This window comes from Pinus tabuliformis, chromosome 1_1, assembly GCF_031772625.1.
Source record: "Pinus tabuliformis cultivar Carrire ecotype Pingquan chromosome 1_1, CPIR1, whole genome shotgun sequence".
NCBI lineage: Eukaryota > Viridiplantae > Streptophyta > Pinopsida > Pinales > Pinaceae > Pinus > Pinus tabuliformis.
Window position 1 is genome coordinate 910,065,082 of NC_142297.1, and position 27,598 is coordinate 910,092,679.

The following is a 27,598-nucleotide window of genomic DNA, read 5'->3' on the forward strand; positions in this document are numbered from 1 at the left end:
ATTTATATACCATATGACAGTGATATCAAGAAGATTATCTTGAGGGAATTTCATGCTAAGTTGTCTTCAGGTCACCCGAGATATCAGAAGACAATGACAATAGTTAAGAAATTATATAATTGGCCGAATCTGAAGAAAGAGGTGGTTGGATTTGTTGCGAGATGTTTGGACTATCAATAAGTAAAGGCAAAGTGTGAGCATCCATGTAGTTTATTACAGCCGATTTGGATTCTAGAGTGGAAATTGGAGGTCATTTCCATGGACTTCATTATATGTTTTTTGAGGACATCAAAGAAGCATGATTCCATCATGGTTGTTGTTGAAAGGTTAAGTAACGTAGCATATTTCATTGCAATTAATTCTATGAATTTAGCTAGTGAGGTAGCTTAGATTTTCATTAGGTAGATAGTAAGATTGCATGTTGTTCCTAAGAAGATTATGTTTGAAAGAGATGACAAGTTCACTTCCAGGTTTTGGAAAGAGATATTTGCAACTTTGGGGACCAAGTTTGCTTTCAACACAACTTATCATCCGCAGACAGATGAACATACACAGAGGTTAATAGGATTCTTGAGGACATGTTGAGGATGTATGCCACACATCAACAATGGAAGTGGGAAGAGTACCTTCCACTAGTAAAGTTTCTTTATAACAGCAAGTATCAGGAGTCCTTGAAGATGAGTCCATTTAAGGCACTTCACAGGTGAAGTTGCAATACTCCTATTAGTTAGAGAGATCCAATGAATAGGGTATTGATTGGACCAAATATGTTGGCATAGATGGAATACGAAATGTAGGTTATTAAGAGGAATTTAAAGGCGACATAGGAAAGGAAAAAGAGTTATGCATATCAACACAGGGTATTTAAGGAGTTTCAAGTTAGCGAGCACGTGTACTTGAGAATCAAGCCTAAGAGGATCTCCTTGAGGATTGGATCTTGTTCCAAGTTGGAAACTCGATATTGCGAAATTTTCGAGATCCCTGATAGGATTGGACCAGTGGCTTATAGACTTTCACTGCCTCTGACAATGAAATTACATAATGTTTTCCATGTTTCATTGTTTAAAAAGTATGTCCATGATGTTGATCATATGATTGATTGGTATGTATTGTAGGTGGAACCAGAGGGAGAATTATAGCCATAACTACAATGTGTATTGCAGTGGACACAACTCATGCTCTAGAAACGAGAAATAGAGAAATTTAAAGTGCATTGGAAGCACTTTGGGCCCGATGAAGCTACATGGGAGATGACAGATCAGATGTGGTCCATGTATCCTTCATTATTTACTGGGTCAAGAAAATGATTTTTGGTATATGTATGTATATTTATGCATGGTTGTAGATACAGTAATGAGTTGTGTTATAAATCTCCAATAAGAGGTATGATTTTCATGTTTGTTATGTTGGTCATGGTTTGGAGTGGTTGTTTATTGTAAATACTACATCGAGCTATGTTATAAATCCCCATGGGAAGTATGTTTTATTTTCGATGGTTGTTATTTATAGGTGTCATTAAAAACTGAGGATAGCATTCCCCTAAGGGGGATGGGTTTGTAACAACCTCAAGTTAAAATTTCATGTAATAAAGGTTAATAAAGGAAAAATAAGACAAGGTCATGGGACACGTATTCCAAGCTTAATTTTGGGAAAAGCACTATAGTGGGCATAAATTTTGGTTTATTAATGGCTAAGCAAATTAGCAAAGGAATTGAAAAAGGAAAAGATGAAATAATTGGCATTTTATTTATGAAATAAAGAAAAATAGGATAAAAGGAAGGTGAAGAGACATAGATTTGCATGAGAGGGCAATTGAAGGAAAGAAGAAGGAAAATGATGAAAATAGAGGCCTTAATGATAAAAAGGCTTCTGAGGATTAGTTCATAGCATTTGTTGGTTAACATTTTTTCAATTCAGTTTTGGAGCTCTCTTCTATTCGCTTATTCTCTCATACTCTTGCACACTTAATCATTCTTGGGGCACTTTCACATACATTGGATTTGGATAAAGAAGCAAAATGATAAGCATGGAAAGCAAGGAGAAGGTTGGATCATTGATTTTAGCTAGAAGATTTTGCAAATAACATGTTGCATGTGTGATCTCCTAGCTGAGGTGTTAATGCATGGTATATTAATTTGTTCATTTGGTTCATTTGTTGCCATTGGCATGGGTTTTTTTGGGTTCGATAGTTGTTTCAGCCTTTTCTTGGTATTTCTTGGATATCCATGGTGTGATGGGATTCATTTCTTGGTTGAGATTTGGATTTCCGAAAGATTTTGGAACCGAGTGAGGTGGTATCAGTAAAATTCCCAGGGGTTGGGGGTGGAGATGGTTTTCTCTAGGAATCCCTCAACAAGTTTGTGGAGACAAGAAAATTCCTCAAGGTATGGTGAAGGAATTCTGAGGCATCCAAGCTTGCTTTTGTTTTGTGATCTCTTGACTCATTTTGGTGAGATGATGGTAGTATGAGGTTGGAGGTGGTTTAATCTCTAGATTCACCTTGGTTTATTCCATGAGATCCCACACTCATGCTTGGAATATGGCATGTGGGTGATTGGATGAAAGAAAGATTTGGTTCACCTCAATCTATGGTCAGGTGGTACGTGGAAGGCCCTGATTTTGTTGGATTTTGCATAAGTTAATAAGAGTTATTTATCTATTTTACTCTTTGAGCATTTATGCTTGTTACTATGTGGCTTTGATGGTTTTTTGTCATGGTTAATATTCTGATTATATGATGGTTATAAGCATGGTTCTATAATATATGTTAGCTATGGATCTTGTTATGTTTGATAATTTGATGAATGGTTGATGAATGCATGGGCTAACAAGTGTTGTTGCAGCTACTTGAGAGGGAATTAGACCTTCTCTGTGATTCTCAACTAAAGTACAAAGATTCATGCTTAGATAGGCATTAATGACTTGTAGCTTACATGTTTATGATGTGTTGATGAAATGTATAATATGTTATGGTCGGTATAGATCAATTTTATAACTTAAGTTTGTATGTTTAGCTATGTCATTGTGTCATTTATTATTCTGAGAATTTACAAGCGGTTTTGGGCAGTTGTATGGAGGCTAGTATAAAATTATGGCTCAGATATCGGGATCACACCCTTTGAATTGGGAAAGGTGGGTCACAACCGCATGGAGGATTTGTTGTGCATATTATTATAGGCCTTTAACCACACCCAAGCCTTTTCATCCATGCAATTGGGGGTTAAGTTTTGAGAGAAGAAACAACAACTCAGGGTTTGGTCACTTAGGGTGGTCATTTGGTCCCTTGAGTGTCCTGTAGCCCTGAGGGATGTCAGTGTATGTTAAGGTTGTAGCTTAATTCCTCATTTAATATACTCTCTCAACCTCTACATAACACTCCTATGCATACACAGTGTTAGATCTTTAATAACCAACAATCTCTTCTTTAGATCTATCTTTCCTCTCATGCGTAGTAGCTTTAGAATTCATCAAGTTTCATTTATACTCATTGCACTACACACCTATGCTAGTTTTAACTATAGAAAAAAACTCAATCTTGGTTCTTATATTAGTTTCTTTAACTTCCTAGCACCATTTCTTCATACATTGTTAACTCCCACAGTTATGCTCATCTACAGAAGTTTTCGCCAGTTTTTGCAAGGAACTCTAACTTCACATCATTTTGGATTTCTATTTATAGATGCATAGTTCCATATCACTTGTCCAAATCATACATAGCTCTATTTTGACCCCCTTTAATTTATTTGGCACCTAAAAACACCAAACTTTTAGCACCCCACAACTTCATTGAGTGCTTACGCTTGGCCCCATGTCGCCAATGGCAAGAACCACAACCTTAACGGGTCTATCAAATCTCAAGCATTGATGATCCCACTTCCCTTTGTGCACTGTTGTGGCACAATGCACCTAGAGTTGGGAAAATTTTAGGGGCTAATATTGATAGGTGGGATAATTTTCCATGTCTTTTTGAAAGAAAAAAAAGATTCATTAATTTCCATTTTTTCTAAAAATATTTCATCCAAATTTTATAGTATAAAATCATTTGACCTTAAAAATCACCAAAATTTTATATAGAGAATATATAAAATTATTAAAAACTTGAATATTTTTATAAAAATATCGCCAACATTTTACACATTGCATATCATTACATATTGAGATTTTCAAAGGTTTCGAAACTTTAAGATATATTTCCATCTTCAAATATTTTCCTTAGGACTATTTCCCTGGTGCTTAACCCTCAACACTCTTTGACCTGTGCTGATAACCATAGGCTTAATGAGTCTAGCTTAGATCTCAAAGGTTGGGAATACTCCAAAAATTTTAAATGCTAAAGTATAAGACCAAAGTACTAAGATGGGGTCCAACACCACATCTCTTGTCATCGTGTTTGATACATCATTTGTCATTGCCACTATGAACTTTCCATGTGTCCACCTGCTTACATGTGCTAGCAACATGTCACTCACAAACTATCTATTTGGCTATTCAAAAGTGTCAAAATCACCTTATATATGTCACCCCCATGTGTCGTTGTGTCATCTACTTTCCACATCATCTACCATGTCATCATGCTTCCATGTGGACAACTTGCCACCCACAATTTCAAATTCTTCATGCCACATGTCATCACCCCAAGATGTCACATCACCTACATTTCCACCTGGTACCATGTCATTTGTGGCACCTATCCTACCATGTGTGCTAGGTCTCGGATCTTGAGGGTCATGGATTTTATTTGTGCTTTCCTCCTGAGCTTTAGCTTTTGTGTTTTTGTGGTGCGATTCAGATCTTAGATCTCAAGCGATCATATTGGTTTCATTTCCTTTTGAAGCAAGGTCGATGGCTTGATGACCTAATGACCCAATGGTCTCTTAGCTTGTGAGCACCATCTTGTGTCCCTTTCTGATCGATAGTGATGATCAGAGGCTTTACCTCGTTAGTGCTTCCTCCTAATCTTGTTTTTGGTGTAGATCTAATGAGGGAACCGTGTGTTGAATTTATCTAAGAAGCCACTGGTATCACAGGGAGATTCCTATTTTTGGTACGAAGCAAGGGGGTCCACAACCAATCACATGATGCCACTTAATTTATTGGTAAACCATGATTGTTGCCACCATGGGGGTACCTCCCTGTTAAATTTCGGATGAAGTTGGACCCCCTTCTATACTCGATCTGTCCACTTAACCTAATTCAATGGCGTAACTTTTTCTTTTATCACCCATTTTGGTATGTCCACTTCAAACCCATTTTTATCCTAAGTATGTGGGAGTTAGACAAAATTCCATATACCTTTCGAAAGGTTTTAAAAAGGGTTATTTGACTGGACATGTTTCATGTTCTTTTGAACAAAGCAACAAGAGGAAAAATTCTTACAAATATAAACTACCCAAACTGACTTCATCCATGAGAGAAAGTAAAGAGAATGAAGAGAATGATTGATATAATCACATCAATGAAATCATGAACACTCAACATTATCCCCCTAAAACTGGCATTAATGATAAGACATTCTCAACAATCTGCCAACATGCTCAACAATTTCCCCCTTTAGCATTGATGACAACACCACCAACATTGCTTCTCATTGATGGCCTTAGGTGTGACTCACCCTATTATTCTTCTCATTCTCCATCTCCATGTTTTCTCACTCTACATATTCAATGTCCAATTTCTCTGCTCACATTTCATCTCCAATGTGTGCTCACTTCCCCCTTTGACATCAGTGGAAAGGGGTTCTTGCTACTAAAACTGCACTATTTATTCACTCTGCCCTCTAATACCAATTGGATATGATACTACAATACAACTAGAAAAATGGACACTATTGGTTTTTCTAAGAGTCAAATTCTCCCCCTTTTTCAATATGACAAGCCAATTGAAGTGAGATAAAGAGAAAATTACTCCCCCTAAACACATGCTACATCTCTTAATCTTGCACCTCCCCTTGAGCGTATTTGACCTCCTAGCATAAATCTATCTCAGACTGAATTAGATAGTAACCCCGATTCCTTGTGAAGGAAACTATTAAATAGATGAGACAGACATCACTCCCAACTTCTACCATAAATACTTGAAGGGCTCTTGGGCAAGAGGTTTAGTGAATATATCAATAACTTGTTCCTTTGTTGATATATACTCCAACCTTACAATACGATCAACGACCTATTCTCTAAGAAAATGGTACTTTATGGGTATATGCTTGGTTTTTTAATGAAGAATTATATTCTTGGACATACTTATAACACTTGTATTATCACAGACAATAGGAATAAATACATCATACATTATTGTCATGTCTTGCAAAGTATATTTCATCCTCAAATTTTGAGTGCAACACACAGGAGTTGCTATGTACTCTGCCTTAACTATGGATAATGAGATTGATGTTTTTTTTTCTTAACCAAGCCACCAAACAATATCCTAGGAATAAGGCACCACCACTTGTGCTCTTCTTATCATCTACACTGCTATTCTAGTCAGCATCTATGTATGCAATTAAAGATCTCACCTTTGGGATACCATAAACCAAAGTCCATGATGGCTCTTAAATATATGAAAATAATTTTTGTAGCTAACAAATGGCTCTATCTAGGATCTAATTGATTCCTTCCCATTGAAACATGACCTACATTATGTCTATCCTTGATGTTGTAAGATACAACAAGATGCCAATCATTGATCTAAACATGGCTTGATTTACCTTAGGTGATTCATTATCTCTCCTTACCTTGCATCCAATGACCATATGATTACTAACAGGTGAGAATTCTTCCATTCCAAACATTTCGAACAACTCCTTGATATATTTACTTTGGGAGATAAAAATTCCTCTTATTGATTATGTAATCTACAAACCAAGGAAAAATGATAGTTCTCCTAGCATTGACATTTCAAACTCAGTCTAAATTCAGCTAAAATATTTTGACTTAGTATATCTACCTCACTTCCAAAGATTGTAGTCATCAACAATAGCAATAATAACTAAAATATTCTCATTTTAAAACATGATATATAAATTACTATAAGTTATCACTATATAAATTATGTTGTAGATTTGCAACTTCTCATGAAGTTTGAATCAAAGTCACAAGACAAAAACCTACTCTACTACTCTGTGGAATCTAATTCAAAATTTAGAACAAAAAAATTAGACATGCAATAAGAAATCACAAACATGTAGATAGTATTTTTCCTAGGCAAAGAAAACTACTAAAAAACCCAATGCCTGCTTGCATAAATCTAATGAATAGAGATGTATTACAATTGCTTTTCTCAATTGAGCACAACCTGTAGGTGCATAACCTATCTCTCTTCTCACTGAGAAGCTCTGACCTAGACTTAGTCAAAATTTTCCTCTGCTTGAGCCCCTATTTTCATGCATAATTCCCAAGGATGGTCCACCTTACCTCATGCAACACCTGTACACTCAACTAGTTTACAATTGTTGGTTAACTGTCGTGGAAACTCCACCACAACTGGGAAAATTGTATTTTTTGCATGAATGAGCTAATTATTAGCTAACTTATTAGTGAATTAGATGATCTTTGAGTTAGAATGATGTCCCACTACTTAACTGACCACCAACTATTTCTATTAACAGTTAGAACTAGTTTAACCGATTACAACTGAAATTAACTCAACCTGGGCTCCTAAAATTTAGGAATGACTACATACAACTGAAATTCATGCCCTTAACTCAAATTAATTGAGCTAGAATCCTATAAAATAGGAATCCACAAATGTAAACTAAACTTAAACTCATTAACTCAAATTGAGTGTTCTTAATTGAGTGACAAGAGCCATGTCACCTCAGTTGACTGTACCTCAAATTTTTCTACTAATGTGGAATTTAGAATTTCCTCAATTTGATTAAGGTAAAATTGAAATTGAGAATTTCTTGTTGCATTTTTCAACACTCCCTCTCAGCAAGAAAGGGATTATCAACCAACCCTATCCTGAACCTGTGGAATGTACTGCATGCAACACCTCTCACTATTGTTGTTGCTACTGCAACATCTGCAATTGAGAAGCATCCATAAAAAATGAATCAACTATGTTTGCAACTATCTACTAGGAAAAATGTGTTGCTTCTAACTCTGCTACTAAGCCTCTTGCTATGTTGTCAACACTCCTTTGCACTCCTAGGTATCTGACTAAAATTGATCCTCCTTCTACTAAATATTTTGGGCCCTCATAGCAAGGTAATGATAGATGAGGAGAATTCCTCAATGGACTCTTCTGAAATTTCAGCAACTCTTAGGACTAGGGCTCTACATTGCCCCAAATCACTGTTAGATTTATATCTACATGCATGGTGAAATATGATCTACTCATACTGTTGTTTCTATTGCTCTGTTGTTACTTCTACACTACCACTGCTCTGCAATAATGAGTCTGATCTCCCCAGATCCTGAAGTAATAGCTTCCATAAGGTTTCTCCCTCTGCAACTAGACACCCTTTGAGTTTCGATCTCCCTGTGGGAAATATTTTCGCTTCTTAATATACCAATATCAATTATCACAACTCATTTTTTTGCCACTAAACATTGGCTCATTGATCTACCCACTAGCAACCTTCTAGCTCTGTTAAGAAGTCTGCACATAGGGTCTTCTAGATCTTCCATGAACTAGGACTCCATAACTCTGCCTCCTAATAACTCTTTAGTTCTTCAATGATCACTGTACATGAGGAATTCAATGACTGGTTTATAATGTGAATCTAGCTCTAATACCATGTATAAATTATGGTGTATATTTGAAATTTCTCGTGAATTATTAATCAAAATCATAAGACACAAACCTCTTCTACTGCTCTGTGGAAGTTAATTCACAATTTAGAAAAAAAAAAAATCAGACATGCAATAAGAAATCACACACATGAAAATAGTATTTTTCTTTGGGAAAGTAAATTGTTAAAAACCTCAATGCCTGCTTGCATTAATCTGATGAATGAATATGTATTACAATTGATTTTCTCAACTGAACACAACCTGCAAGTGCATAACCTATCTCTCTACTCACTGAGAAGTGCTGACCCAGAATTAGTCAAACTTTTCCTTTGTTTGAGCCCCTATTTTCTTGCAAAATTCCTGAGTATTTGAGCCCTTATTAAATTGGAAATTACTCTATTTCGTTGTGTAATTCTCAAGGATGGTCCACCCGACCACATGCAACACTTGTACACTCAACTAGTTTACAACTGTTGGTTAATTGCCTTGGAAACTCCAGAACAATAGGGAAACTCACATTCTTTGCATGCATGAGATAATTATTAGTTGATTGATCATTTAACTAGATGATATCTAAGTTATACTGATGTCCCATTTATTAACTAACCACCAACTAGTTCTATTAATAGTTAGAACTAGTTTCACTGATTACAACTGAAATTAACTCAACCTAGGATCCTAAAATTTAGGAATCACTACATACAACAAAACTTCATGCCCTTAACTCGAATTAACTGAGTTAGAATCCTATAAAATAGGAATCAACACATGCAAATTTAAATTCAACTCATTAACTTGAATTGAGTGTTCTTAACTGAGTGACAAGATCCATGTCACCTCAGTTAACACCTCCATGTTGTCTATAGATCTGGAATTTAGAATTTCCTCAATTATATTAAGGGAAAAATCAAATTAAGAATTTCTTGTTGCATTTTTCAGCAATCCCTATTATGAAACCTTATTGTTGTAAATGTTTGTCTAATCTTCAATTCCATGCTCTTGGTGCTTTCTTTAGCCCACACAAATATTTCTTAACTTTGCACACATCATTTATATTGTCTGATAGCCAGAACCCTTCAAGTTATTTTATATAGACTTCCTCTTCATGTTCTCCATTTATAACGGTTGATTTCACATCCATTTGATAATGTTTGAACTTCATGTGTCAGGAAAATTCTAAAAATATTCTTATCGCCTCCATTCATGCAATAGGAGCAAAATTTTATTCAAGTGTACACCTTCAACCTAGGCATATGCTTTGCACACTAATCTAGCATTGTTCTCCATTCATGCAATAGGAGCAAAATTTTATTCAAGTGTACACCTTCAACCTAGGCATATGCTTTGCACACTAATCTAGCATTGTTCCTTATAACTTGTCCATCCTCATTTAACCTATTCCTAAAGACTCATTTATTGCATCGATCTATTTTTCCACTCCACCACACCATTTTACTATGGGTTGTTAGCAATTGAGACTTGTCCCCTTATTCCATTTTCTTCACAGAAATCATCAAACTCACTTGTAGTAAACTCTCCAACTTGTTTAGGCCTTATGAATTTTATTTTACAATTAGTTTGGTTTTCAATGAGGGCTTTGAAACTTTGAACTTATCAAATGCTTTAGATTTCTCCTTTAATAATGTAACCCAAGTCAACCTATTATAATCATCAATAATCAACATGAATTATGTTTCTCCACTTAGTGTTGTTTTGATGGAGGGAAGCTTTACACTTCTCTCTATCACATTCTCGAACCTCACTAGGATGAGAGAGATAATGGGAAAGGCTTCTTGATGCTTAATGCCCTATGTTATAATAAATTGAGTAAGATTTACGAGATACAAGTTTTCTTGATGATTTTATACAACATGGTTTAAACAAGAAACTAAAAATTAAATATAGTATTTAAACAAGTTATGTCTGAAAATTATGAAGGAAAATATAGAACTAAAATTCAATACGTTAAAATATGTGTAAATGTATCGAAACTTAGACATAGTTAGCATCAAACTAATCAACATTTCAAGACCTATTTAAGGTCAAGAAACTTGTAGAGCCTCAACCACTTAAAACTTATAATTTGAAAAAGAAACAAAACTAGCAAGATATAACATATTACGAAAAGTATGCATATATATATATATATATATATATATATATATATATGAAACAAGGATGATTTTATTAATAAATAATGTTTGTGAGTACATATTAATTGTAAAGGTAGGTACCTCTGAAGAACCATAGAACATATTAAAATCTAAAAAACTTTAATGTAGGAAACCATATATAGAAATTTAGGAAAAAAGATAAAACAACGAGACAACTTTCAAAAACACCTTCAGAAATTCTGATATAAGATGGGCATCCTATTTCGCTACAAAATCAATCAGTTGTCAGCACTGAGTGTATAAAAATTAGACCTTCAAACAAAAATTATGATATCAGAAAAAACAAGTTACCTAAGCTAATATGTCTAATAGGTGAGTGGAGTTTCTCATAAACATCATCTTCCCTTCAAAAAAGATTTGATGTCACCTCTGGGTTCAACCTCTTGTGACTCAAAGAGAAAAGTAATCAAGAGGAGAGAATGACAAAAAAATTTACTGCATACCTCTCATTGCAGGAACCTCCTTTGCCTTCATAGTCCTCTCCCCCCTTCATACTTCATTGAGGTAGTTGGGTAGTTGAAATACCTCAGAAATTAAAGATTAATATGTTCTCTAATCTCATTTGATTAGAGGTTGAGAGTAGGGTTCTAAAGATTCATTAAATAGATATAATATTTTCAATAAATGGAATATTTTTTCCAAAATTTGTTCAAGATATCTAGTACGTGGGACCCCTCTTTATTCCATAGTCAAAGTTATTTATATAATTGTCTAGTAATAATCAACAGATATGTGTGAAAAGTAACCATGCCATCATGTCATATGTATCATCAATTATGTATGCGTTAAAACTAATATGATCAAATAGAAAGATGAAATGTTCAGAAAACATCATAGTGGAATCATATGAACACTAAATAAATATCATTCCCCTGTAATCAGTCCCTTGTGCCTCCCAATACCACCTTGTTTCTCCATAGTTTTCATGATCCATTTATAAAATGTACCCGTACGTATAGGTCTATTATGGAAATAGAGCATGTGCATGATAATATATTTTTCAAGCAAAAATCCATTATATAAATAAGTATTGCAATAAATATTTTCATATGTACCAGCATGTCATATTTCCATGTAAAACAGTCTAAATAGTAATAGGAAATAAACATCATCATCTTGTGCATCAAAAATCTACTAAGAATAGCCATAAATATATCATTTTAATTTGTGGCAGGGAATTCTTTTGGCCTATTGTTCTTCATGGTAAGGATGAGACATTAATAGGAAAGGAGAACCATGAGAAGAATATGATAAGGTGACCTGAGCCTTTTATTTCTTATCACTGTTCACAATTTTCAAGGGTTTATCAGCTTGTTTGGAATATTTCGCAGTAGGGGATGTATGTATAACAATATGTTTGGAAGGTTGAGAAATAGAGGGATGGGGTTGGTCAGGTGTTGCAGAAGGATGTGTTACATAATGTAGAGGGTATGCAATGTGGGAAGAAACTAATTGTGGATGGAGGGATATATTCACTTCAGGAGGAGAACGGCGTAGTGATATTGTAGGCCAACTTGAAGCACAATGTATAGGTTGGGCTTGTACAACATCTTTCCAACCATCATTTGCAGGTATTACGACATTCTCAAAAATATGAGGTGGCACAGGGATGCCAGTGTTAGGTCTATTAAAGGTAGGGAGTTGTATTGGTTGTGCAATGGGATGAGGAATAGGTTGGTCTGTTAGGTTGACTATGTTACTTCATATCAGTTGCATTAATTTTTTAGGATTCCCATCAAAGTGAACAGACACTCTGAGCCTCATGTCTCTCCTATTCTTAGATTTATGTCCAAGTTTCCTCTCCCTCTGCATCTGTTTCTATTAAAGAAACTCATGCTAAAAATGTGATGATAAATTTACTTACAAGAGATAAATGATAAGGTATCAATCGTCAACAAATTAATAAATTATCTGAGTCAGCAAAAAATATAGAGGAAACATAATTTGTAAGGGAAAAAGGATTTTCATTGGCAGGTCAACAGAGTTGGTCCAAATCCAAATGATGCAAAATATTAAAAAAAAAAAAAAAAAAAACTTAAGGCTCTTCCTAAAAGGACGTCCCATGATAATCTAGAGTCTGGAAGAGTCGTTATCTCTCTCTCTCTCTCTCTCTCTCTCTCTCTCTCTCTCTCTCTCTCTCTCTCTCTCTATATATATATATATATATATATATATATATATATATATATATATATATATATTATTTTGCAGAGATAGAACAAGAGATAATTCTCTCATGCAAGTAGAGGAGTTTAATTCTCCATTGTCTGAATATTAATATATTGAATATATAGTTTAATACCATGAGACACAATTGTATAACTTGTGTAGAACAATGGTTTTTTTATGCATTTCTCTTAAAGTATATGGTTAAAAATCACTAAAATCATGATAACATTAATCCCAAGAATTTAAAAATAGGAAATTATATGTACTGGATGAAAGGAGACTCAAGTCCTGAAAATATGAGATCAAATTTATTGTGGGGAAGAAATTCTTGCCTCCTTTTTTTATTATTACTTCATCCAAAAATAAGTTGAAACACAAGTCGTATGTATTCCTAATAGAGGTTGTGATATTGAGTGTGATATCATGATAGGGAGGAACATTCTACCCAAATATGTATGACAACAAAAACCAAATTCTTACGCATCAGTCGACGTCACTTGGTATTTTGTCCATGGGAGTAGTCTCAAAGGCTCCCATGGATTAGATACATAGGTTAAGTAGTAAAATATTCTATGGTTTTAATAAAAAATTGTATATCCTATAACAAAACCCCATTAAGATTAATTAAAACTTAAATTAATAGGAAAAGAATTTGCAGTTAAATAACATCTAGATTAACATTAGTTGGATAACATGGGTAAATGCATACCATTTTGGAAAAATATGACAATGTTTGAACGAGTAGTTTGGTATTTTGTAACAGGAAGAGTTTTGATATTTACATAAGTAAAGATTATAATGTCTTGTGAGAATATGTGTTCTGAGGTTCCTGGTGTTTGTTCCCAAGGGTAAACCTCAAAGGCTCACACCATGGTGCGCAAGGAGACAGAATGGAAAACTAGAACTTTGGAACAAGATACTCGAATATTTTAACACAACCTTCTTTTGCTATGCTGCTAGACTTGAATTTTTCATAGGTTAGGATTTTAACCAAAAACAAGGAAAGGGATAATACGAGAATAATTAACCTAGAACAATTTTCAACTTATCAACAAATGAAAACTAGTTAATGCATACCTAGTAACCTGATGTATTTGAGAAGAAAAACTTGGTTGCAATGCAAAAAGAGTCCAATTATTGTCTCATTTTCCCAGTCTAGAGTAAGGGTTTGCCAAATTCCTTTGTAGGGTAACTTAACATGGAAAATGAGAATGTGATTAACCCCTAAAATCTTGTAGGAGGATGGAAATGGAATGTAAAGTTCGAGGCCATCGTCATAATGGATGAGTTAATGCAGGAGTAAAACTTGATGCAAAGGATGGTGAGTCGAAGTGACAATCCAATACACAATGTGAGTTATGCAATGCCATGTCACATTTTTCAACCAACATTAACCAATGCAAGAATGCCACATCGATAAAGGTTTAGTGCTAGGCCAATTGCATTGCAATACATTGCACACGTGCATTGCCAGATCAACCCTTACATTGATCATCACAATCAATTTGAATTGCACATTAATAAGAACTATAGCAATTATAATATCAGGAAATATGGCAATCCTACAGAACATATCCTTCTCATTTAATATGGGTGCATTGGTTAAAATTATGATTAGAATCATATCAAATCACTAATAAATTTTTTCACAAATCATAGAATGAAAAGGATCACCCTAGATTCAAGTTGTTTCACCAGGTTAAACTCTATATGATGAATATAATCTCAACGTAGCAAAACAAAACTTTTAGGATCATTAAATTTGAAATCCATTCCTTACATTCTTGTAAAATTCTCATGAGTCCAGACATAACCATCCTATTTTCACACACGCATATATATAATGTAGTGTATCACATACTCTCTGAAACCATACAATTGACCTCTGAAACCATAACCAAAAGCATTTGAGAACCATGTCTCATGATATTTTATGGCATTCAAAAGTACTAGTATAGTCCCACCTATATATATCTATATATATCTATATCTATCTATCTATCTATCTCTATATATATATATATATATATATATATATTATAAAATTGATTTGATTTGTGCCCAAGATACCTAACTAGGCCAAGACCACCACAATGTATCCATTCATGAATTATTCACAAGGTATGCCACACACACACACACACACACACACATATATATATATATATATATATATATATATATATACATTTTCTTGATGTCATTTCATAATAATATGTGACCCAAAAAAAAACAAATACCTTCATTTCTTTTGATGTTGTACAAACACATTTATATAATTCGCATGTTGCAAACTCAATTTCCTTTTACTTCAAGGAGGAATTTTTAGCACAACAAACTTTTTGATATGGGTAATTAAGGCATGTATTTACCATGTAATCTAGAAGAGGGTTTTCTTAAGGAAGGGTCCCACCTACATATATTATGTATATATATATATATATATATATATATATATATATATATATATATATATATATATATATAGATATATATATATATATATATATATATATATAGATATATATATATATATAGATATATATATATATATATATATATATATATATATATATATATATATATATATATATGAACTTGTAATTGTTTTATTTTTCTTGATTAGGGGGAAGAAAGACACTCGCAATGGCTTGTGATTTTTTTTTAACAATGACATGTGTCAACATGTTTGAGTTCTTGAGAGTCCACATAAGTCTATGAACCAACTGTAGAGGCCTTGTTGATGAGTTTTCCTTGGTCTTGAAGGGTAGTTGAACTTGCTTGCGAATTTGGCATGATTTTCAAATTGTGTTGCTTAGCTTCGAAATATTTGGATAGTCCCTTACAACTCGCTTTTCTTTTTAGCTTCACCATATGGTTAAAGTTTAATTGGCCCAATATTTTGTGCCGCAACTAGATCTCATCAAGTTCCCCTTGTAGCACTTCTCGTTATCCTCACTAAGTGTGCACACAATACTTGGAGTTCTCACCACTTTTGCTACTATTTTCCCTATGTTATCCATTTTTATTTCACAACATTTAGAGTGAAAGGTAATATCATACCCTCTGTCACGCATTTAACTCACACAACAAAGTGTTTTTGAGTCCATCCACAAAGAGAACATTCTGAGCCTTGGCTTTTCCATTGTCCAATTTAACTCTGCCTTTGTCCATGATTTTTCCTAGAGCATCATTTCGAAGGGTAACACTACCTACATTATCTTCTCTTAGTGATAAGAATTTAGTCTTATCACCAGTCATATGTTTGTAGCATCCACTTGTTAGAAACTAGGACAATCATGGGGGGGGGGGGGGGGGGTGTTGAATCAATATTGTAGGAATTTTCACAATTTAAAAACTTGATTTCACTTATGAAATGGTATTAGGAAACAATAACCAGTTTATTCAAATGAGCATGACATGGAATAATTTGAGTAACACAAGGAACTTTTAGTAACACACAAATTGCTCAAAACTTTACTTCAATTCCTCCACAAAGCAAGCTACAACTTGTTGCTACAAATTTTTCTGGCTACAACCAACACAAAGCTACAACTCCCTGATTTATGAGCCACATTTGATTGGAGCTATAACCCCAAATATTTACTAGCACCTAGTGGAAGGAGAACCAACCCCTGATATGCAAGCTACAACTTACTTGACACTCAATGGCTCATCTTTCATCCATTGTCACACTAGAACCATGAATGGCGCATATTTTACAAATAAAATAATTTATTATTTAATCACCAATACGTTCAGCCATCTCTAATTACTTAACATACTAGAAACATCACCTAACACAAAATTCTCCACACAAAAATCTTGTACAACCTGCTTGCTCAAGCATTCTTATAAAGATTTTTCTTTGTAAGTTTAAGCCTCTTTGATTTTCTTATATTCTTCCATGAATCTTTAAATTTTTATTTCTCCTATTAAAAATATGTCTTATGAATGTTTTCAACAAGTTATCATACATTACTCATTCTTTTTTTGCAAGTTAAATTGAATGATTTTGCTTATTTTAGCATTTTTGGCAATTTTATAGGCTCTAGTAGGGCTTTTCCAAAGTTAGTGGGCTTTTAACTTGATTTAATTGCCAAAACAACCACTAAACTCATTGTTCCACCAAAATTTATCCTTTAGTCCCTTTCACTAGTTCCTTACCCTTTTTTCTTCCATAGGACTAGGTGTTGTGACCATTGGCTAGCCCTTTAGGCACTAAACCTATTTTTAAGCTTATGAGGGCTTATTTCCTTCATTAGCTCTCCATGCCCTTGGTCTCGTTTCCCGAATGTAGAACGATGTCTCCAACGCTCAAAACTCGACACCTTTGTTTGTGTGCCCTTTCAAAATCCTCTAGGTTCCTACTTACGAGCTTAGTTGTCTCATGGGGCCCACCTTGCCTCAATCTCATTGGTTGTCAATGATCCTTGTTAGTGCTAATATGTCCATGCCTCGTTAGTCTTCTTGTTGATTCTTCTGGGCTAGCTCCTATGGGCTAAGTTGTCTAGTAGGGTCCACCCACTCTAATCCTGAGCCAATAGCAAAACACCCAAGCTGGGTTGTCTCTGACATTGCCCATGTCATCCTAATGCCTAGTTAACCCATTAATTTTCTCTTCACTGCTATAAAAACTTTTGGGCTCTAACCAACAAGATGACGACATGCTGATGTGACTTGTGCCATGTGTCATCTTGTGATTGGTCCACGTGTCACTCAAAAATGGGCCATTCGAGTACCCAAAAACAATGAATCATCCTACCACATGTCCATCTCTGATTGGGCCACATCACGCTGTCATCATCAACCTTCATCATCTTTTGTGGACCAATCAAATTTTTCCAGTTGTCCTTCTATTAGAGAGGAGAGATGTAACCACCCCTCCGAACATTTACCCACTTTTAGAAGCTTCGAGGGTAACTGTGAGGTTAAGTGCTACTATGACATGAACCGACCTCCAAGTTCCAGTTATGGAAGTGAGGCCTACAAACCGACAACTTACTAATATCCCTCAGGAGCACTAGATCACTGAGAAGTCATTCCACAAGCTTTGAGGACCATATCCTGAGCTGGAAGTGCCTTTTCATAAGCCTAACCCCCAACTACGCTTATAAGCCCACTTCCATGCTAAATTAATAGTGGTCAATAACAAATGGAATCTTATAGCTTTGCTTTGGCAAGAACTAATAATTTGAGATGTAAAGTGGATAAATTAATTAGGCATGAATTTTGGTCAGTAGTAACTACTAGTAAGTCCACACATTTACAATTTTACTCCCACATAAGTGTCAAGAAAAGCGTAAATAATGGTGGGAAGTGACTTTTGGTAAGTATATTTATTTAAACTGTATTCCTATCCATTTTTTATGCAAAGACTTGCTTAAATTATGGTGGGAAGTAATTTATGATAAATATGTTGTTTACCTGAGTATTAGTTATTATCAAGAATTTTATTTTTGGATGATTTTCCTACAAAGCTTTAAAAAAGGAATCACTACACAAATATTTAAAAATCATGCCCGAATATTGCAACCATATCCATAAATTGAAACAATATCCATAAATTATGGCATAAAATATCCACATGGCATTATATTGTGCAAAAGCTACAATAATACCTTTAAATTATGGTCCAATTAAATGTTTGAAAATTAGTTTTTTAAATAATATTGAAAACTAAATATTTAATTTTGAAAATTAAACATTATAAGTTGCATTGGTTAATGCTAAACTAAGAATATAATAATAATAATAATAATAATTATTATTATTATTATTATTATTATTATTATTATTATTATTATTATTAAATGGAACTTTTCTTAATAAGAATTAAGTGGAACTTTTCATTACAAAATTGGTGATATTTTCCTTTAAAAATTGTTTCCTAATTTTTTATTATATAAAAACTCTTTTATTGGGAAAAAATCCATACATAAACAAAAATATATCTTACTGCTTTGTATTTATTTATCTCAAAGTTTCACATAAATGTAATCTTAACTCTACCTCAAATTTTACATAAATAGAATTTTAGTTTTCAAAATACATACAATAGCACAGAGAACCTACTTGTTTTTAATTAAAAGATATTTTAAACAAGAATGTTAACATTAGTTGAAGTGAATCAATTAACATACTAGAAAACTCATTTACACGGGCCATATTTTAATTGTGTCCAATACAATTTGAAACTAAGGATACTACATTCACCTTCACTGTGGAATACATCATTTTCTTTATACTCTTCTTTTCAGTGATATTTCATGCTTTTTCTTTAGGGACACCTGTAATGCCATCTTGTCCACTATAGTCATGTATAGTTGTTGGATATCTTAGAAAACAATGTTGAATCGTTCCTCTCAGTGCTTTTGGGATACTTTTCTTCAACATTACAAATTATGCTTGTAACAAGCACCGAGGTAATCATAGCTATCTATGTAATAATTATTCCATCCATATGAATTTCCATTTCATAGTTGTACTATATATATTTAACACAAAATAAGGTGTGCAAATCACCCAATATTCTGTGTGTAAATACATATTTTCTCCACATAGTGGCCATGCGTAAAATTTAATTGATAGAACCCAAACATTTTTTTTTTTAAATAGAACCATAACATATATTTCCTTCTTGACCATATATATCACATATCATGAATCTCTCACAACATATTCACTCCGTTCACCACTTTGTTGTTTCACTTTTCTTTCGAAGCTTAGGCATCCCTTTCTCTACTAAAAAATTCCTTAGGCAATACATCTTCATAAGGCTTTCATGTGCATGAAGGGTGAAATTTATAGAACCTCATTGCTAAGACATCCCATTAACAACCTCTAATAAACATTAATTTACAAAAAAACAAGGCATACCATAGTTTTCCAATATCATCATATTAACACCCCTCCATAATGGTTTCTAACTTCAAGAACTACTATATGTCCTTACTAGACATCCCCATCATTTCATATATATCATACACATAAAATTACCTTCATATGTCATCATACAATTTTTCTATTGGAAATTTTAAATATGTTTCATGCATAAACATATTTATGAGATTATGCATGTTGATTTCATGCTTATAAGATTCTTCTCATAATGCTTGTACTTTCTTCTCTTTATTATGGGCTTACATTCATTACCATATCCAAGACAATTCGACAAAACTCTCTTTCAACCAAACAAGCTCTTAGCACTAAAAAATGCATAATCTTTTATTACAATATAATAGCACATGAAACGATACTAGAATATGTCACAACAATAATTCAATCATCTTTAACTATCAACATATTAAATGTAATGAAATTGTTGAAAATAGCAACAAGAAATGCTAAAAATAGAAGTGCTAAAAATAGCACTGCTATAAATAGCAATTTGGGTACCAGTGCTGGATAGAGCAACAGGGAATGAAAAATGGAAGTGCTAAAAATAACATTGCTATTTTTAGCAGTTCGGGATGGATTCCTATTTTAGTCAGTCCCTAAACTAAAATAGTGAAGTAAAAATCGAATTTGATCTTAGCAACAGTTTGAAAATAAATTAATTAATTCACCATGAGTTAATTAGTTGTGAAAAATCAAACATGAAGTATATGTGAGGACATGAAACAGTTTCTCCATTAATTGAGGGATTTATCCATTAGTTAAAGAGATAAGGATGAGTTCTAATTTGAGTTGTAATTAGTTGGCTCAGTTAATTGAGTCAAGTCTAGTTAGATTGATTTAAACAGTTTGTTTAAATTAATGTGAGTTCAATTAGTTAATGCATGCTTGCATATAACTACTTCACTTCAGATAACTGAATATTCTCTCATCAATAACCCATGCATGTTAGTTCAGTCAGAGACCCAGTTGAGATCAAAGGAGGGACAATGTACTATCAGTTGGATGAATTTTTCCTATAAAGGAAACTCATCCATATAGAAGGAATTATGTCCTTTAGGTTTGTGTAGTTATTTCAGAGGTCAGAGTAGGGTGTGAGGGATTATTACACACAGGTGGCAGCTTGAGGACCAAGGAGAAACTACGCAATGAAATAGGAGGCTTGGAGGGTAGAGGAGAAGGTTTGTGAGAGGCCTTTGACTATCTATGAGCCGCAAAGGGATTATACTGAGAGCTAGTTGGCTTCCAAGCTAAGGCTTTGCGTAATTCTGTGACTATTTTCCACTTGTATGATAATAAAGAGTTGGGGTTTTAGGCTGAGGCTTTCCCCGGGTTATATCTTCTGTGTTATGTGTGATTGATTTCTCATTCTTAGTTATATGTGTTCTCTTGAGCTTGCTCAATTCGATTAAGCTTCCGCAAAGTATTGTAGAAGTAGATCTTGTATTGTGTTTTAGTATATTGCATAATCTGTTAATCTACAGTGGCAATTTATACATAAATTCCCTTCACTATATATCAATTATTAACACAAAATAGCATTTATACTATATGATCAAACAAAACATCAATGGATTTTAACAATTATAATATTTATTTTCATATATCAAGGTTCCCGACCTTATAATACCCCCTAATATATCATTCACATATAAAAATCAATCCCACTAAAACATTCAACAATGGTATCAAGCATAAGTAAAAGAATCCTTTCCCATATTACTTTAATAAGGATATAATATTATCATAATTACATGAACTTGTATATTATATCATTACATTGCTAAGGCTATTTGATTTGCTAGTAATTAATAGAAGTTTACATAATATTTTCACCAACTTCTTGATTAACAACTCATTGTCCTTGTCTTCCTCACATAGTTGATATACAACATCATCAACATATTCAATCATGTTCTCATCAATATCTTCCACCATATTCTCAATCACCCATACTTTCAGTAATACACCCATCTATCTTTCACCTTATAAAATGCATGATTATAGTCGAATCAAATAGTTTCAATAATACATCCCTCTATCTCACACCTTATGAAATGCATGATTAAAGTACATTAAAATCATACAAATGAAATTATTATTCCATGTTCATTCTTAAAGAGTCATGAAGTGGGATAAATATTTTGTGCTAGCATGTTTTAACTCATTAGTTTTATACTCCTTGAGTGGAATAATAATTTAGAAAGCTCCAACCGAAGCCTTTACTTCATTTTTCGTGTATTCAATGTTTCTTCTACAACATGATTCAACACAAACTATTATGAGGCCTTCCTTCCTTGTACATCCTCTCACCTATGATCCACTTTCAAAATTTCACAATGTTTAAAGTATTAAAATACTAGTCATCAAATTAATTATTGTCATAATCCAATATTAGGAGAACCCCTTGTAGTGGAAGTTTTTATAGACCCTCCCAGGAAATTTATCTGTTCTTTCTTTATAGGGGAGGTTGCTCACAAAGGGGGGTGGCCAAAGGTTTTTAGAAGGGTTTCATACATTGATGCACCTAAATCATATGTATGCACTAGTCCACTCACAAAACAAACACATTGATGGTTAGCTAATAAAGTGCATCAATAACAATTATTATCAATATCATTTTTTATTTTAAAAAATACAAAATTAAGAACACAATAAATTAGGATAGAATAGCTGATTATTTAGTAAAAATAATTTAATTTAAAAGACCACAAAAATTTACCAACGCAAATAAAAAACATAATAACACCGATGTGTACACAATATTGGTGCATCAAAAAACATTAATGTTGCACTTAATAGTACTACAACATATTGGTTTTTAACATATAGTCAAATCCAATTGGCATGTTACAAATATTACAATCCATTGGCGTATAATATACACAACACACAACATGATATAGAATTTTAATATATCTATATCTATATATATATATATATATATATATATATATATAATTGCATGTCATTGCATTCTAGTACCCTATAATGTGCTAGTTTGTCCTATATTGGGTGCACTATGATAAAGTTAAATAAAAATAAGATATCATAATATTTTGTTAGCCACAACACATCATTGAATCTTACTATCAGTTTTACCCTACTAGGGTAAAACAAAATTAAAGGAAAAAAAGAATTACCAAATGAGCTTTCATCATTGTGATTCCTTACATGCTTCTAATCTCTCTCACAAGAATCAATTCTCACTCTCCTTCCATGGCCACCCCATTTTTTGTGCTCTATATTGTATTTTCCTCAATTATATAACTTTATTTGTTTCGTTTCATTTTCAAAATTAGAAAATTATATGTATTTTCATTTGTTTCTCTGCAATTCGTCCATGCCTCCTTATTTTAAATTTCACCAAATTAAAATTTACAATTAGAATTAAATTTGACATATTTTATATTTTTAAAACAAATTTTGCATGGTGTGCTTCATGGGTTCATCTCACACTAGACCTATCAACAGTGTGTCCTAGGAATTTATAGGAAGCATTGTGAACGATGAATGTGGTGGGACACCTTGATAGTGATGTGTTATAAAACACAACAAATCACTCATGTTAGGTCAGTAAATTATAAAATACGCATCGTTGCACTTTGTGGAGCATTAAAATGGTCAATGCATTATAAAGAATATATTGCATTGGTTTATCATACTACACATTTTTTTATTTCATGACCACATTACCATTGATGCACCAAATAACATCGAGCATTTTGAGAATATTGATGCTTGTTTTTTAACACAACACCCTATATCCAATGTGCATTACTTATTGAAGAAAACATATGCCAAAGGTTTTAAGACAGAAACAAAATTTTGGAATTTTATATTAAAAAGTATGATAGTGGTACATTTCTAACTAAATTAGCACTGACATGCCAAAAAACTTGGATCGCTGTAACAATATCAGTGATTGTGTTTCTAATGTAGTATATCACATTAAATTTTCATTATCCATTTAATAATACGCCCACTAATGTTTGTAGGCTATATATAAATATTTTCAATTTTATATTAGAAAATTAGCGTAGTGGTGCATTGAATGAATAAATTAGCATCAGTACACCAAATAACATTGAGCGCCATAACCATATTGGTGGTTGTCTTTTGACATAGAAAATTGTCATTAGTGTATATTCCTTATTGAACAAAACTCACACCAAAGGTTTTAGGTTATATACAAGATTTTGGATTTTATATCAAAAATATTAATAAATTAGTGCATTAATAACTAAATTAGCACCACTAAACTAGGTAACATGGAGTAGTGTGACTAGCGCATTGCTTTTTTTTATTAAAGCACACCATAGGCAATGTGCATGAACTATTAGTGATGCGCTTACAAGTTTACCACAATATTTTTGTAAACATAAATTAATTAGATTTTGATAAATACAAAATTGATTTGTAAATTCTCATGAATATTCCATTAGAACAATTCATTAGAAGAAATTTGATAAAATTACTAAAATCTATAGTATGTAGTTTATTTTTCTTTAGTTTCAGATTCTTTAATAATTTATTTTCTACTTAAATAAATGAAATAGTTGAAATGAAAGAAATAAAGAATAGAAAGAAATACACACACCACATTCACAATAGACACAAGTTTTTCCACGAGAAACACGCACAAGATAAAAATGAGCTAGAAGGTGTGGTTAATTTTCTCTCTTTTCTTTGGTATAGAAATATCTAAGTACAAAGGAAGAGGTAATCTCTACGTACTTACTTGATACCTATGACCTATAAGGCTACTATAGAAATTTAACCCCCTCTATTCTACTCACTAACTTCCCATTCACAATTGCTCTATGCAACTATGGAACAAAATACAATAGCATAGGATGAAAACCCTACTCCTCCTAATGGCCTAATATTTAACATAGCTCGATAGCCAACAATGGTGGTCAACACTAAAGGTCAACTTGTGGGAGGCATATTTTTGGCACATGAACTCTAATTGATGTGATTCTTGCATCATTGGAAATGTATCTATGTAGAACAATGCCATAGGTTTTTTCACAAGAGAAAGTTTTTTTTACCCCAAAACATGTCATTTAATGCCTCAAAATTGCTCCAAAAGGTTTCGAACATCAATACTCTAAACTAGTATAATGATCTTTCAAGTTGATTCCTCCATTTTTTTCTACTCTGAAACATTGAGATAGATGAAAAATATAATTATCCAATATAGATAAGAAAATTTTTATATATGTATGTGTTTGAGAATTTCAATTTGGTTTATCTACATATATGTGCCTAAAACAAATTTTATGTGAATCAAAGATGGCAATAATGAGAATAGGAACAACAATAGTGATATGTAGACACATAAAACTCTATAAATGATTGGGAGGATAGAGAGAGGGAGAGGGAGAGGATACCTTGCACTATTAAACCTTAGATGCATCCTCTTTTGAGGAATGTTGGCGTCCTCAATTTTTATGAGGTGGCTACATCCCTCAAGAGGAACTCGTCATTTTTATAATAGTTGATCCATCGTTGGGATCATGTTAGAAAAACATTCAAGGTTGATCTCAATTTGTGGTATCATCCCATGGGGCAGGATATCAAAAGACAATATAGGAGAGGGAGGTTTGGCCCCACTTATCTAATTTATGACGCAATATTGTAGGAGAGAACTAGCTGGCATATGCACATAAATATGTTACTTAAGACATTATTCATGTGTGGACTTCTATGTTGTTGGTTACCAGTTGTGGATGGGTTAATTTGGTGCATAAGATGTTAGGTGTATGTGCCTTTCTTTCATGACACTAGTACACTTACCTATAATGGATAATGTATTGGTTTCCGTTTTAGGTACCATGTTAATAACTTAGTTCAGAGTCCCTAACTAGTTAGGTAGTTAGAGATATTTGTGTGATAGTTTTCATTTTCTTTGGATTTTTGTCACTCTATTTTTTATGGGAGGTTAATCTTCCCATTTTCATTATACCTATTTAATTTACTTTTTATAGTTTTTATACCAGTCAACCGATAGTACCCTACCTCCCTTCTAGGCATATGATTGATGTGTGTATGTGCATGTTGGGGAAATTGTTATCCAAGAAGGGTCAGCTAGAATGGATGTGTACTCTAATTGGAAGAGAGAATTGTGACTTCTTAGTTGGAGAGGATGATAATGTCCTTGATATTGTATAGTAGCCATATGTGAGAATGGATTGAATAGGATTTTTAAACATCCTATTTACTAAGGATGAGCCATTGGAGATTCAAGGTATTCTTATTGTTATGTTTTGATAAATCTAGTTTCATAATTTTTCTCTTATTTACTGTACATGTAATTTATCATAACATTTTTTTTCAATTATATGATATACTGTCTACTATTTTATAGATATTAGCATATATGTTGGTGATGAACCTCCTTAATAAGATTAGGTGATGGATGAGGCAGACTAGTAACCTCTAGTACATAGACCTATCATGCCACACAGGATGGACCACAATGTATAAAATAAGGTGGTGGATCACATATATAGTGTGATTTCTGGGTAGGGAGCGATACATATATGTGTGATAGATATTACAAGACCATGAGTTATCTAATCACTAAAAGAAAAGTACCTTCTAGCAGAGTTTTTTGTGGAAGCCCCTATAAAAATAGCTTAAAAATATGTTTGTAGCAGAGGTCACTGGCGGAGGTGGGTGGGCGGATGTTTTAGTGGATCATTTTTGGATGGTGGATATACAATATACAAACATATCGGTGCTTTACTATACATAAATGCACCGGTGATACATATAACATGGTGCACCTTGGAAAAGTTATTTTTATGAAATAAAAAAGCATGGTGCACTAAATAACACAGCTCACTAGTGCTTGACTACTTGATAGCATGAGAGCCCTTCATGTAGTAAAACATCTTGGTGCATACCACTAAGTAGCATCCCTAAAATTTTTTATATTCAGAAAAAATGTGGTGCTATTTTCCAACAATGCACTAGTGTGGTAAAGGTACTAAAATGCACCGAGGTGTCTATGAAAGAGCACCACTAGGTGGTTTTTAATTTTAAAAAATAGAGAGGTGTTATAGTCAGACAAAGCACCAGTGCGGTACGTGTATTAGAACACCCCGGGGTGTCGTAGGAAAATCACCACAAAATATCTTTTAATTTTATAAAACATGATGCCCTGTCATCTATTCCACACTAGTGCGATTAGTGTAACGGAATGGAGGAGGGTTAAATTAAAAAACCCTCTCAAACCTCAATTTCAGTTTTACCATCTATAACATTGGAGAGATCTAAAGCACCGGTGACACTCTTGCCTCATGCAAGTGCCTTGACGTTGGTGCTTCCCTTTCTCACCATCCTTTCGTACCTTGCTCATTGCCTCAGTTTCCAATTTTTTCAAACCGTGATAAAATTTGTTTTTCTCAATTACATGTCCACGATGCCTCTTTGAGGACCAAATGTCCAGGTAATGTCTATGTTTCTCTCTAATTTATTTTTTTAGAATATTAGAATTTAAAATTAAGTTAAATTTTCCATTATTTTTGAAAAAAAAATCTACCTGCACGGTGCTTTCGATATATACAGCTCGTACCAATAGTGGTGCACCCTATAAATTCACAAGGTGCACCACAA